The 15,612-nt window shown below is 47.0% G+C and overlaps 1 protein-coding gene across 1 annotated transcript in view; it reads left to right on the top strand.

Annotated features, from left to right (window-relative positions):
• Positions 1 to 15,612, top strand: part of MYOT (myotilin) — a 57,719-nt gene that overhangs the window by 20,947 nt on the left and 21,160 nt on the right. Inside the window, exon 3 of the mRNA XM_086852144.1 lies at positions 15,325 to 15,397. The gene's annotated coding sequence lies outside the window, so the exon portion shown is untranslated. The remainder of the gene's footprint in view (positions 1 to 15,324; positions 15,398 to 15,612) is intronic.

Here is a 15,612-nt window from a genome sequence, read left to right as displayed (position 1 = left end):
ATATCTCAGCTGCAAAACCTAGACCCACATCCACAGGGGAAACTCACATAAAACTCTGACATGTTTTGCAGAGCTGTATCTTGATGCAGCCTGCAGAGGACCCAGCTGGGGGACACATCAGTACAATCTATAGATATCAGGGCAAGTGTCCTACCCAGGGCTGGCAAGCCTCCAACAATGTTCACCACTCCTCAAACTGCCTATAGACAAGTCTGTATAGCCCAGACTGGCACAGGTTTAAATTACAGTGGAAAATACATTAGATACATCAAAATACCTGAAATTAAACCCCAGGGAATGCTGCCAGAAAGCACCACTAAGAGAGCTGTAAAAGCACCCAATAAAGTGGTGCCTTGAGGCAGCATCCAGTAATGTCTTTATTGCAACACTGTGAGAACTTTAATCTGAGCCTAGCCAGCCTCCCCGCTAAAATATTGTTCCTGGGATTCAGCGTGGGAAGAGCAAGCAGGCACCTCTGCTAAGCTGCTTTCAGAAGTTAATACTGACAGATGACTGAGGATATCTGCCAGCAGTGCCACTTCTGTAATGTAGTAACAAAGCTCCAAATTGCTCATACTCATCTGCAGACCTTTTCCACCACACTTGCTCAATCCCCTTGAAGTCTACAAATATGCACCAGCATAATTTAGAAGAATATTTGGCTAATGTGGTCAGAGATAATCTGAATTTACAAGATACCCATGATAAGCACCTGGGCTAAAACTACTGATCTGTTTGGCTCACTGTGAATATCAGGTCCTAAATGGAACAACAATGTCAGGAGAAAGGTCAAATGTGTCCCTGTTGGCCAAACATGGCCCTTACAAGAACCTGCACTGCTGTTCTGAAGCCAGAGGAACCGTACCAGCCTAAATTTGGGGTTGGAGCAGTGTACTGCTAAAGATGAAGGTAGCCCAACCAGTGCTAGTCTCAGACTTGGTTCAGTTTATTCAAACTTGGCTGAGTCTACTGGTGAGTCCAGTTTCAGACAGGTTTGACTAAGTATAACCAGCCAAACCTGGCAGAGTCTACCAGAATTTACCACCCACATGGAGTCCTCAGTGTGGGAAGTCAGAAGGGGAGGCTTGGGGAGACTCCCAGGACCCACTCACAGCCCCTCCACTGCCTTGGGACATCAGACAGGCTGTGACATCCTCTGTCAATGACACCTCCATGTGACTGAAACCTCCCAGAGTCTCTCCTCTGCTCACAAATGGTGATGTTCAACTTGCAGTCGTGTTCTGTGCTGAGGCTTTCCTGGAGGAGGAGCCCTGGCTGTCCCCTGCACCAGCACACACCTCTGCAGGTAGGTGCAGAAGCTGTCCTGGCACACCTCTGCTCAGCATCCTCCCTTCCAGTAACCAGCCACAACCAGCCTGTGACTGCCACAGGTAACCCTGGGAACTCTTGGGAAACACCTGCTGGCACCTGCGCTGCCAAGCTCGCTCTCTATCCCAAGCTCGCTTGTGACACGAACACCAGCTTGTGCCTGACTTCTTCACACAGAGTGGAAAGATGTGCTGGGTTTCCTCAGGAAGAGAGAAGTTTCTGTCTGAACTCTGAATACAACAGTCAGAATTAATTAATTCAATTTTTACTGTCAAAACTACCCCAGACAACAACTTGCTACTGAAGATACCCAGCTTCTGCACAGAGCATATGCCTTCATCTCCACAAGAAGATTTTTGTTACCTGCACTCCTCATTCAAAAATCCCTCTGTAAAAAAACAAAACAAAATAAAAAACCACAAAAACAAGCAAATAAAAATAAACAACAAAAAAAAGTCCCTACTTGTCTGCCTCAGAATTTGATGTATTAAATTGAAATGTTAATTCAGGGGCCCTTGACAAAACAATTCAGGAAGAAGGGCCCTAGCATTTGTGGCCTTTGCACCTGCTACTTATCCATTTTGGGAAGGGTTTAAGATGGCTGGAATAGCCAGTCTCTTCCCACCACTCCTGCATTCAAAAAGATTCAAAAGTTCATCTGTATATTATGTCCCTAAGAAGTGAATAATAGTTTAAATTCCTCAGGCTGGATTGTCTAGTGAGGGGATCCAAGTAAAACCCATTGATTTGTGGCAGAATTTCTTGTCCAGAAGAAGGGGAGAGCATCCCTACACCACAGCCTGTGCTGGAGGGCAGGGTCCATCCCATCCTTGAGCCCAAATGGTCTTGATAAGATTTGCAGTGACACAAAAAATGTAACAACAGCCATTAAAAACAGTGCAAGGAGAGATGCTTTAGCCAAAAGTAATTTATACCTTTTCACACAGTTTCTGGGACTCAGTATGAATGTAGCAGGAAGGCGACAGGAAAAATTTAAGAGCTTGTGCATGCAGGAAAGCAAACTACAAGTTGTATTTTCAAACTGGGAATCTGGGGAATCCCACAAGAGGTAACTAATTATTCAGTACCTCTCACTGCTGGGCAAGCTTCTGCAAAGCAGCTGGGTTATTTCCATGGCCACAAAACTGATGAAGACTGACCAAGCCAGGCCTGAACAGGGTAAGCCCAGTCCAGCTCTCAGCCATGGAAGGGCACTGCTGTGGGGGCAGACAAGAACCAATTTTTTTATAGACATTTGCAGAGCAATGGGCAGCTTTGTCTGGGGATCCTGCCCTTTGAGCATCTACACAAAGCAATTCCTCCAAGGGTGCAGGAGCACAGGAACCCCACTACACCTGCTGCAGTGAGACATGTGTGGCATGGACACATCCCTTCACTTCAGAAATGCCCTCGCTGCTGCTCCCTCCCCAGGCCACCTCAGTGAATAATGCACCTAGTGTGAAATTTAGGAGTATAATGGCACTGCACCTCTGCTATCATCACCATATGGCTTCAGCTCCCACAAGTTTACACTCCCAAGTCTGGAGGGTGGTTACATGAGGCTGCTCAAAACAGCTAGACATATGCTGGCTCCACCAAGATATCTCCCTGCATTCCTCAGCATCTGAGAAGAAGCTCAGGTTTTCTTTATATCCCAAGTGAATAGGAAATTCTTTACATTCCAGATCAGTATAAGAGACTCCTGATTCTAATGAAGTTTTTCTACACTTCTCTTTCAATGTAGAGAGCCACAATCGACCTGAGCTGGCATCTTTCCAGCACTCAGGGTTATTAGCATTTCAAATTATAAGCAATTATGGATCTGGCCACCGTTGTATCTCACAACACCAGACCTGCTTTGTTCCAGCTAATGGTGCCACTCTGTTGACTTTCAAACAGGCTGGAGGGAATAAATTGCTGCAGTTTATTCCCATACAGCTGACATTCCCGCCATGCCATCACTCACAAGCAGGGATCTGAACATTAGAAATGTAACCCACCACCCCAGACAGCCTCCAGACCTCAGAGGGGAGCTGCTGGAGAGGAGACTTTCTGCCTCAAGACTCAGCACTGACACAAACTGCTGGCAGCAAGAGCCCCAAAACCAAATGGATGGCTTATAGAGGTAAGTAACATTTTCGTTTATAGCATATTAACCATGTTCTTGGGATGTCTGAGGCTTTTCAGAGGTGGGGAGAAGAGGCAGGGATATGATTTTCCTTTTCAGAGAGCACCATTCCCCTTGCTGGCACATCAAGCTCTTCTCTTACCTTTAGACTCACCAAGGGTGGTAATTTGAGCATCCTGGCAAACCAGGAGCTCCAAACCCACAGCATGCTTGGCTCAGTCCTTCTGTCTGCATGAGCATCTCTTACCCTTACACCCAGGAAGATTGTGCTTTCCAAAGCAAGAGAGGACTCCACTGCCAGCCAGGACATCCCAGCTCCACAGCACAGGTACAAGGGGTAAAGCCATGATGAGCTCTGCCCCCCTGAATGTCTCACTTCATTTGTGAGGTACTCTGCAAGCAGCCAGTCCACTTGTGCTTCATGTAGTGTCCTGGGCTGAGAGAAGATGAAATCGTCCACAAGACCCTCAGCTGTGATGTGGGCTGGCTTGTGCAGCTGAGCGCCCACTGGGTTCCAAAGCCTGCTCCTGAACATGGCTTGTGGCAGGGGAAAGAGAGAAGTGGTAGAGGTGCTACAGAGAAGAAAGTGGCAAGAAAATATAATACAACTTCTCACTGGGTGTCTTCTCACCTCTGAGACCTGTAGGTAATGTAGGTAACCAGAAGCACAGCAGTGTGATTTGGATTTAGTCTTTCACCCTGTGCTCCACAGCACAGCAGCAGCACAGGCTGCTCTGATTCTCTAACAGGACATCATTTACAGCCATGGAAGTTCACTGTCCAGCACTCTGCTACCAGAACACATCACTGGCTTTTCCTGTGCCACAGCCAAGGAGGAAGGACAGCCTGTCTGTGCTTCTGCAACAGGGCAGCAGCAGAGGATGACCTCAGGCAATGGGCAGAGCTGGGCAGTGCCCTCCTCTCCTGGCCCAGCAGGGCAGGAGCCACAGCCCGGGCCTTAAGGCACAATGAACACCTGGCTCATCATCTGTAGGCTTAATCCAGAGGGTTGTGAGCATGGCCAGGTGTGGATGGGAGTGTGGGACCTCCCAGCTCCAAAGGACAGAACAGTGGAGGATCAAGTATTTCCTCCGAAGATCAGGGAGTGAGGCAAACTTGAGGGCAGGACCTGCCTCTTGAAAGGAACTTTATCCCCTTTGTTGCCTGAGTATCTTCCTTGTCATGTTTTTCTTTTCAGTTGCATTAATTAGTAGGTTTGGGGTATCTGAAAGCTTTGTTCATAGCACTATTATCTCCTAGAGAAATTCTTTGCTGTAGTTGCAAAAGGTAGCAAGAAAATGGAGTGGTGTGTCTTCACTGCCTGAGAGAGGAACTTTGTCACTTCATAAATTCTATTAACAAGAACTGTAACTCACCTCTACCTCTGCTGCTAATTTGACCTATAACATTTTAAATGTGTTTGCTGACCAGCTCTCTAAGCAGAAGCAAACTTTTTATTTTTGGCAGGGAGGGCAGGCAGACACAAAGCCCTGGCTCTCTGGTGCCTAGCAGTGCACACGTGCCTTCCTATTGCCATTTCCTAATTTCCAAAGGTTACAGAGGGCAGGGGACAGCCCCTTGCTGGGTGTCAGAGCTGCAGCACGAGCTGTTGTTCAAAGCCACCCTGCCATGGCTGTATTTGTGACAACTTTCCAATGCAGCTGGGTACATACTAAATTAGGCATTTTTGGTTTTGAGAGACTTTCCAAAAATTAAGCAATATCAATTGCTTGAGCTGAAGTTTGGCACATGTGCTACCTCTGCCACTCTCCAGAGTGACAGAAGACAAAAAATCAAAGCCCTGCTGTATTTCTAGGGGTTCTCTACCCAGGACATTTGTTTTAGCTGCCAAAAAGAAGGTAATCCAAACACACACTGAGATCACTGCCTAGATGTGCTCTTGGCATATCTAGTGAATCAATTTTTCACTGCAGAACAGCTTTTCACGAGAGGGGAACACAGGGAGCATGACCAAAACACCTTTACACCCGTTGCAAACAGAAACAGTGAAACATACTAGCAGTGTAATGGATTACAAATAGGGCAAAATAGGTAAATCATGGCTCATTTTTGTAAGGAAATGGCATTAAAATCTAAGAGTTTAGGCACTGCATGTCTATGGTTACAAATTTACAGCTCTGATTTATAATGAGTCAAGTGCAAGCTAAAATCAGGCCTGGCTTCCTAATGGCCTTTGGGTGGAAATGAACATATTTGCTTTAGTGATGCACTCGGGTTGCTCGACAGGCCCAGAGTTTTGTATGACACCAGCTGTTTCCATATCAAATGCTGTCCATAGAGTTAAAATTAGCCTGATCCTATTTCTGGGGGGTTTGGCTGTGCAGCCACTGCCCATCTGCGCATGGGCTCCTGGCTGGGATCAGTCACTGCCTGGCACCTGCTGGGAAAGGGAGTCTGTGGGAGCCCAAATGCCACAGCATTCATTGAAACCAGCCTTTCCTCCTCCTAGGACACGGGGTGTGGCACATGGCACTGTCACAGGAGGTGTTTGGGAGGGCTTGGATGGCGCAGTCTTGAAGCCTGCTGGGTACAGACAATAATCACTAGGACTTATTTTTCATTCAAGAAGCATCTGTGCAAGTTATTTAATTTTATGCAATGCTTTCTGCCAGCTCAATTTTCTGTGAAATGGCTTGGGATTTGTAAAGTTATTTCCCTAGAAAAAGCTTCCTTTGACTGTACAGTGACAGGTTAATTTAGGCAATTTGAACAATGATGGTTTGGGGAATTGGTTTCATAGTCTACACCTTAGTTCTACATATAGGCTTCCAAACTACAGTGCTTAGCTATATTCTGATTATTTGTACTTTTTAAATGCATGATTTATGCTCTGTGTAGAGGCTTCCAGACAGGAATAGTTTTCTTTACCACATTTTACAGTGCAACAGGTAGGTCCCTGTTGAGGCTTTGAGTTTTGTGGTGACACTGCAGCACATGCAATGGGCTGAGTGCTCTGACCACTGTTCTTCCTGACTTGGTTATATGATGCATTTTGGCTCCCAGCAATTTTAGATAATTACCATGAGCCTTGCTGTTGAATCAGCTCTCTTGCTGTAGACTGAAATTATCTTTTAGATGCTGAAGCTGCCCCAGCTTCTCTGGTGAAGAAATCAGAGATAGGACCTGAACGAGATGTAGGACTGAGAACAAGTATTTAAGAGCCCCAGCTCTGCCTCACTGTACAGTAGCCCTTTAGCCTCTGCAAGGCCAATGCAAGGGAGAAAAATATGGAAAATGCCCTTTTTGTGTTGGCACCAGCTGCACCCCCTGCTCCCTCTCTGCCACCCTCACACTACAGCACTAACAGCCTGCATTTGAAAAGTGCTTGAGATGATTTTGCTGCTCAGGTGGCAGCAGAGGGAAGAGCTTTGCTCTAGCTTGGGCAGGAGCTGGCCAGAGACCCCATCCTTCCCTCCTCCCCACTCCCAGGCTGCCCAGCCCACTGCACTGCACATGGAGGGAGCCAGGTTTACACATCTCTGATGCCAAGCAGTTCTGCTGTGGTTCACATGCTCAGCACAAACCCCCTAGCTCCTGGGGAATGCCAACAATGGTGTGTGCCTCTGGGAAGGCACCTCTGGCCAGAACCCTGCACAACCACCATCAGGACACTGGCACCACCTCTCAGCAGCCCCACAGACAATTCTCTGACCAGTAAGCTAAAAACATCTCCTGGCATGTCAGAGAAACCAGAGACAAGAGAGCTTTAAATAGCACTCCTCACAGCAAACAGACTCCAGGGGGATCCTGGGCTCCTGTTTAATTGTGCTCATTCAGATCTCACCCACAGACTTCGCTCTGCTTGTGGAAGTGCTGACACTGCCTGTGAGCACTGGTGAGCAGCGCTGATGGAGCTGGACTAGGACAAGATCTTTAGGCCAGAATTCACCGAGGGCAGAGATGTGAGGTGATTGGTAACTGAAGGATTGTGTGCACAGCTCCCCTGCTTGGGGCATTGTCTGAGGGGAGCTCCCATAGAGCACAACTCCCTTGCCCTTCACTCCCTTGCCCCTGCATTGTGCAGCAGTAGCATGAGCAGCTCAGGAGCCTCATGTGCACTGGGACAAGAGAGCAAACATTTCAGGCTCAGGAGCTTTGGTTCATCTCTGGATCTGCCAGTTTTGATGATTTCAGGTTTAGATGGCAGAAGCATCAGACCACCAGTCAGTAACCACTTGAGGCACACCTGTGTGACAGGAGATGACAGAAGCTACAGCAGGGCACGTGCTGCTTTGCATAACACTTTGGAGAAAAATGTTATGCAGGCTCTGCAAAAGCTACCCCACATTCCTATTTGCATCTGAGTGCAACATAGCTACTGCTGTCACTCTATAGACATCCCATTTGAATGTGTTCCCATCTGAGGATATACTTTCCTTTTATTTCTATGCAAATGAAATCAGTTAAGTAAAACCATGATGTTTGGGGACAGAAAAGGCTCTTTTTCTGTTTTGGTAATTACTACTATAGCAAAGACTTCCTGTGCTACAGGATGCTGTAGCAGTTGCAGTTCCTGCATGTTGTTCACAAAAATGCCTTCTTCCTGAAGGAAGGACACACATAACAGGTGAGGTCTGGGGCCAGTGGAGATCAGAACTTACTGTGTTCTGTGGCAAATGCAGACATAAGGGTACAGCCACGGCAGCAGAGTCATCCTTGGGGCTCCAGATAGCAAAGCCATGAGTCACAGTTACATGCACTGATCACACAATTCCCATCTCCTGAGCCTGCTGGAATGAGAGCCACCTCCTTGGAAGGTGTGCCCTGCATGGAGCTGGAGGCTTCTCACCCTCCTCTTTGGCCCTGTTAACTTAATCCCCCCCTGACGTGCAGCAGAGTCATCTCTGGGCCATGGTGGGGAGGCCAGCTCACTCACTGGCTGAACAGTGCACAGCACATTTTCTACCTTAAAAAAAGAAAAAGACCGTGAATTTTTGTATTATGGCTGAGGCACTGCTTCATCATTACCTGCAGGCATCCGTGTGGGATGGGAATAACAGCCTCCAGCAGTCTGCAGGGGATTCAGTCCCTCCTGAGGTGCAGGCAGGATTGTGCAGCAAGAGGAGCCGATGTCCCGGCGGCTGCAAGGAGGGAACGGGGGCTCAGAGCTGTACCCGAACAGTGCAGCCCAGCCCTGCCCCAGTGCACCAGCTCAGCATTAACACAGAGTTCTTAGGAAGCAGGAATCCTGGAGACTGAGACTGTGGGTGTTCCCTCAAAGCTTTCAGGAAAGAATTTTGTCTAGCTTTGTTATAGCATCCTAACTGCAGAGACAGCATTTACAGATTCTTGATACAATATTCTTTCCATGACACGGAATGGCCCATAGGATTCACATAAGGGACCCCCAGCATCCATTAAACAGCCTCTGGGATGTGCCTGTGCCATGTGAATGCCAAAAATACAGCACAAAGCAGCAGGCAGGTGCCACAGGATGCCCAGGGACTCCCCAAATGCTGTTGCCTGTATTCACACGTGCACATCCTCCGCAGGTCACAGCCATGGGCACCAGAGCCTTCATCCCAGGGCCTGCAGGCTTCGCACGTCAGGCAGTCTGGGCTCAAAATCCTTCTACATCTCTGTAATGCTCTGGTATGCAGAGAAATGGGGCAGGGCAGGGGTTTTTTAAATAGGGAAGAGAGGAAGGAAATTAGCAGGATTTCTGCTCGACAGGAATATACTTCAAGTATGGAGACTCATGACTTCAAGTGGAAGCTTAGCATCTCTTAAAATAAGCTCTAGGCGTCTTTTAATGTCGGTACTTAAAAGGGGATTTAGTCACTTGGTTCTAGGAACTCCAGTTTGACTCAAGTGTCCAATATCTGTCGGCAGTTCAGCTGTTATCCAAATAAGGGGAGGGAAAGCCAGGATTTTCCAGCCCTGAGAAACAGCTGTGCTCAGAAGAAACATGTAACACAAGGGATAAAATTAATTCCCCCCCAGCCCTGGTGTGTGAGCTGCTCGCAGCCGCTGGATGAAGAGCCTGTCCTGCCCAGCATGTCCCATGGGGCTGCTGAGGCCATGGGGAGCCTCTCGCTAGGCGGCCCCCGAGCCCCACCAGGGACTCTGCTCTCCCCCTGGCACCTCCAGACAACCAAAAGGAGATGGGAAGGGACAGACATTGAGGCCCCATCTCTTGACACTGCACTTTGGAGTGGGAGCTGTGCCTGTGAGCACAAGTACCCTGAGTATGCGCACACCTGCACCAACAGCCCACAGGCTTCACTGCCACATGAGCCACACACTGGGTATGTTTGTTCACCATCTCATCAGGGATATGCCTTAAGTAGTTCCAAAATTAAGCCTTCTGCTGTGCTTCTTCCAATATTAAGGCTGCTGTTGCTCAAATGCCATTACATTCTGAGTGCTGACGCTCTTTTCTTTGCATCTCTTGCTCTGTAAAATGGACAAACCCAACTTAAACTTAGCAGTGACTTTGAAGCATGAAACACAGTACACTCATTCCAGCAGCCATGCTGGTCTCCATGCTTGTTCTGCTAATTCCAGAGGGAGCCTGTCCTTGAAAGTCAGCAGACTTTTCTGCCCTTCCCAAATGTGTATGGAAATGCCCACAGGAGTGCCAGACACAACTTTTGAGATGCAAATCTCCAGCCTGCCTCACGGGAAGCATTAAAAGCAGAATTCACAGAATTTACTCTGAAAATTTTACTCTGAAATTGTGCTCTTTGGTGCTACCCGTTCTGAAAATATGCCAAAAATAAAACAGGTCTTTGAAATACACTCAGCTACATTTCTACAATTTAGAAAGACTTTTAGCAAGTGTCCTGGGGTGACTGCCCTAAACTAGGACAGCAAGCTTCACATCCAACCAGGATTCTGCAGTTTCTGTGAATACCTTATCGATGGCTACAATAACCTTTTGCAGCTATTAGATTATTTTCAGAATATCCCAGCTGACACAGACCTGCCGCACTCCCCACCTGAAGAGCAGTGATTTTAAGAAATCGTTCCACAAATCACAGCTGTCTCTGCAATCCAACTGATCTTCTCAGGATTCTTGGAATGTAGGAAAAGAAGCAAATAAAATCACCCTTTTCTCGCTTCCTACAGAAGTCTCATTATTCACACCCCAGGAGCAACAGAGAAGCCACTTTATAATCACACATTCACACCACTAAAGAACTCACAACTAGAAGCTCACTACTGGTGACAATTTCCCTGTTTTGCCATATGGCACAGAAGAAATGCAGCTCCAGACAGAGCTTTCTGCAGCCCACTGCCATTGGGAGAGTCTCGTTCATTGCAGACCTATTCATATCTCTGTTAAGCCCTACAGAGTAGTGCCACGAGATACCCAAGTGTCTAGCACACACTCCCAAAGCTTGAACACCTCTATGAAAATGAGTAGCACCATCAGGTACATGCAGATGGCTTGCAAAATGCATCATTTTCAAAGTGACTGAAAGCTAAGTGTTATCATGTCTATTCAAGCCTGTTTTTTAAATAAAGACAAGATAGTACATTAATGTGATGTTGGAGTCTAGCTCTGCCTTACTTCTAAGTGTAAATTTTAAAATGTACTCCTCCCCTCTACACTCACTCTTTTCAGTGCAGTGTATTTCAGATCCAGCAGATGCTTGTCTTGTTCCTAAAACAGATTTAATGTGTTTTCCATGATCTAAACACCTGGCAAAAGAGCTCTGTGCAGATTTAATACTTTCCTAGCCCTGTATTAAATTTGTCCTAGTGTTGCATATAGCATAATTCTGCAGTCATGTCAACTATTCAGGTAATGCCAGAATGTCGTCATTACGGTTTGTGTCAACAGCATGATCTGTATGTACCTTGTAATCATTCTGGTGTTGGGTTGCAAAGGTCCTTGGACTCTTCATTTGGCTGAGTCTAATTCTGTCCACAAAGATCTAGAGTTACACTAAGTAAAGGCTGACATTTACATGAGACACTGGGACTGCTAGAATGACTCACCAAGGTAAAACCTTGGCTAGATATTCTTTCAAGGGCGTAAATTGTAGGGTGATGACTTTTCACAGACTCATAAAATCACAGAATGGTTTGGGTTGGAAAGGATTTTAAAGACCATCTCGTTCCAACTCCCTTGCCATGGACAGGTACACCTTCCATTAAACCAGGTTGCCCCAAGCCTCTTCCAGACTAGCCTTGAACACTTCCAGGGATGGGGCAGCCACAGCTTCTCTGGGCAACCTGTGCCAGGGCCTCAGCACCCTCATAGGGAACAAGGTCTGCTAACCTGCTGTAGAAAACCTCTCTGCTTAGCAAGGCAAATACAGACAGAGGGGCAGGTCACACACAGAGCTCCTCAGGATGTGGGATCAGGATCTCAGAAGTCTGAGATCTCAGGAGCCTGGAGCACCACTCATAAGGAAAAGGAGATGCGTCAGAGAAACAGATACCCTAAGAGTGACTTTCCAGTGTTTCCTTGGAAGCTGAATGACCTCCTCTCATTTTTACTGCTCAGTTGGAGAGACACACACACACACACAGGACAGCTTTGGCCTCCTACAGAAGCCCACTATTTCAACAATTTGAAACCAATTAGTAATATCAGGGCTAGTCAGCATTTCAGCCAGTGCCCAAATGCTCTCAGGACAATTAGTCTCCCAAATACACTCCACCCTTTAAAGCAGCATCAGCCATCATGTTCAGCAGGCTTGAAAATCTCCTGGTTTACTAAATATCCTAGCCCTGAAGTCATTAGGTCTCAATCAAAACCAGGGAATTCAGACTAAAGCAGTGACCCAGTGCTGAAGCTCATAAGCCTTTTATCTGTTCCCATGAACTCTCCTTTACCTAAATCTAATATTAACTGTGAGAGCATCCAACACACTCATGAGAAGCAAACTGTGAAATAGAAGGACCACACAAGAGGAGGTGAGAACAGAGCATCTAATGTGAACCATGTGTGTGAAGGATGTGTCTACAAACAGAGGTGCTGCCAGCAACGTGGATTTCAAGGATGGCTTCTGCTTTTTGTAGACACCTACAGCAGCCAAGAACAATCAGAATTCCCAGTGATGGGGTCTTCACTCAGCTGAACGGACAGGATCTGCTCTGATGAGAGGTTAACCCAGCCTTTCTCAAGCACAGACAGCTGCAGCAGCCCACATAGAGCTGCCTGCTTTTACTGTGGGAACACTGACTGCCTGGTGTGTCACAGGGCATCAGGCCAGGCACACTTGCAACCCTGACAGCCACCATCCCTTGGCCATGGTCTCTGCCACGTCAGGAGGTCTTAGCAGCAATCATCACATCGAGGAACTAATGCCATGCAACTGAGTAACTCTCTTGAGCACAAATTCATAAGCTATTCCTGCTTAGTGCTAAAGTTCAGTGCCTCTTTCATCATACTGGAAACCTGTCAGGAGCTGCTCTGATTCAGTTCAGTAGAGCAACATCTCTCCAAGACCTTGCTCCTCACTCCAGATAGAGTGTGTCCAATGCCTCCTGCAGCACCTCACTGTGCTGTGGTCCTGAGCCACAGATGGCCACAGTCCGCTCTGACCACTGCACAGGGCAACCTCGGTGGCCTCTGTTTCTGTGCACATCTTGTGTGAATCCAGACTGATCACGGCCTTGGAAACAGAGTGGAACATGAAGAGTGATGGCAGTTCTAAGGATAATGAAGTCTTTTGTTGTCCAGAAAAAGAAGGGGCAATGATCCTCCAATCCACTTTTCCTAATGGTGTCTCAGGTGCATGGGACACTCTTTATAGCAGATATATCAGTCCAGGAACTCCTTTCATAATCTGAACACATCTAATTTTTCATCACCCTTTGACTTTGGAGACAAAACAGAAAAACCCAAATAATCCAATATCCCAGGCCCTGAAAACTGACTATACCAACTGTTACCTGATAGACTAGAAGGCAGCACTGGAACCAGCACCACAGGAATATGTGGTGGAGTCCAGCCAGGACAGGTTTGCAGTGGGAACCCAGGGCAACTCAAAAACATTGGCTTCCGAGGCCCAGCTCCCACATCCAAGGCTTTGGGATTATCCAACAGTTCTTGCATCACAGCACAGCCCTGCTGATGGCCTCATGATATAACCTTGGACAGGAGCCATCCTTGAACTGCTTGAGAGACATTTATAAATCAAGAGCAACAGCTAGAAATATGAAGGTCATGGGTGGTCCAAGTCCATGGGTAACTGTGTCTGGGGCCTTCAGGGCCCAGTCACACACTGCAGGTGTGAATGAGACACACAGGGATATGTTCTTATTTTAACCAGGCAAATACAACCAGACTGCAAAATATCCATCACGGTAATTGGGTGTCACTCTTGGAGAGTGCCGGAAAGCAGAAGAGAAAGAAAACAGATCTCAAGTAAATTATTTGCACCAAAGAGTTATGCAAAGCCTCTGAGGAATTCAGGCACATACATTGATTTTATTTTATCTGTTATTTGTAGCCTACTGACTTCTTCTAAATCCCACTCTGCTGAGGTGTCTCTGTCTCTATACAGGTACCCATCTGTAACTCCATCAATATGACTCCCAGACAGTGTGACAGTCAGCTAAAAGATCTCAAATTTGCAGTTACTCTACGTAACATCTAACAAATACTGTAAGTGCTAAACTCTACCATGTGAAATCAACATGGGTAAGATCCAAACCCTGAAGAAACACCCACACTCTTCTGACTTAGAGCACTGTCAGGGTGCCAGAAAACAGCTGCAACCTTAAAAAGAGTTAGGTGCCAGACCTCACATCTCACATCTGGTTCTCCACAGACGGCAAACACAAAGGAAAACTGCCACACAGGCAGTGGCTCAGGCAAGGAGCTCACATGGGATCACTACAGTGGCCTCAGCAACTGAGCATTCAACAGCAAACAGCAGCACTGCAAACATCTGCCAACACCTTCAGGTGCTGTCTGCACATCCACAGGCTCAGGCACAGACACAGGGCTGTACACGACATCAGCTACCAGGCAACATCAAATTTGATGCCAAAGGTGCCAAGAGCAGGAGAGGGTGGAAGCTGCCCTAATGATTGGGGAATGCAAATCCCAGGGCCTGCTTCTGCTCACAAAGATTGCATCACAGCAGAGAGCAGCAGGGGACCTCCATAGCTCCTGCAGCCAGCAGAATGCCAGTTCAGGCATTTCCATGTCTTCTCCTGGCTGGCAAACCAGGCTCCATTCCTTCCCCACAGCTGTAGGCACACAGGCACAGGAGCACTGTCCTCATGTGTCACACTTGCTGCTATCCCTCACCAGAGGCACAGTTCTAAGGCTCACTCCAGAAGTAGAGTATGTGACAACAGCACTGCTGCTGTTCCTGCAGGGTGTTTGTCAAGGCTGGCCTCTGTCCTGGTGCAGGTGGCTCCAGGAGAAGTAGAGTTGGCATCCTGTGGTACACCAGCAAGAGCAATCCCTCTTGCTATAGCAAAAGGGAAGCAAAGATGAAACCTGTAAAACTTTAATTACCATGGTGAGCAATTAAGATCTCAGTAACTACTTTTTCTCTGTCAATCCAGTATGCTGCAGTCTTCATGCAGAGGAACCTAGCAGCTGAGATTCCAGTTTCACTTTCGGTAAAGTAACAAGGGTTGTTTTAGACTTTCCCATCCCTACAGGATCCCAACAGGAAAACCCTAGTTCCAGCATGAAGCCAGGTTTCACACCTAACTTGGGTCTTTTATAAAGGTTTGTATCAATAATCTTCTTAAAGTGTCTCTATGTTCTGGAGGTGACCTGAACTACTCTCAAATGCTCAGGATGCTTCTATTTCCTCTGGCACCTCTGTGTGACCCCAGCCTGCAGTTCACAAAACAGTCATTGTTGTGTTGTAAGGAAAAGGAGATAGTTCTAAACACACACTGTTCTATGTTTGTCTCTCCAGGTTCTTAGGGTAAATCCAAAGGCTAAGTCTCCTTCAAGTCTCAGCATCCTGTCGGGGCCAGAGGAATGTCACAGTAAGTGTAAATATTATTGGATCAAGTATCCTCAGCCTCCTAAAGCCCCTGTCTCCATCCTACCCTGTTTATTTTTCCCCACACACTAGGTAAAAGCAGAGAGCCACCAGTGGTTTTTTGTCCATTGGCTCCTCAGACAGTGCAGTCTCTTACAATCATTCAGTTCACTAGAGTTACACCACTTTAATTCAGTCTTATCTACTGACACTCAAAGA

This window comes from Cyanistes caeruleus, chromosome 15 (assembly GCF_971803275.1).
Source record: "Cyanistes caeruleus chromosome 15, bCyaCae1.hap1.1, whole genome shotgun sequence".
NCBI lineage: Eukaryota > Metazoa > Chordata > Aves > Passeriformes > Paridae > Cyanistes > Cyanistes caeruleus.
The sequence above is the reverse complement of the archived record's forward strand: the minus strand, read 5'-3'. Positions and strand labels throughout refer to the sequence as shown.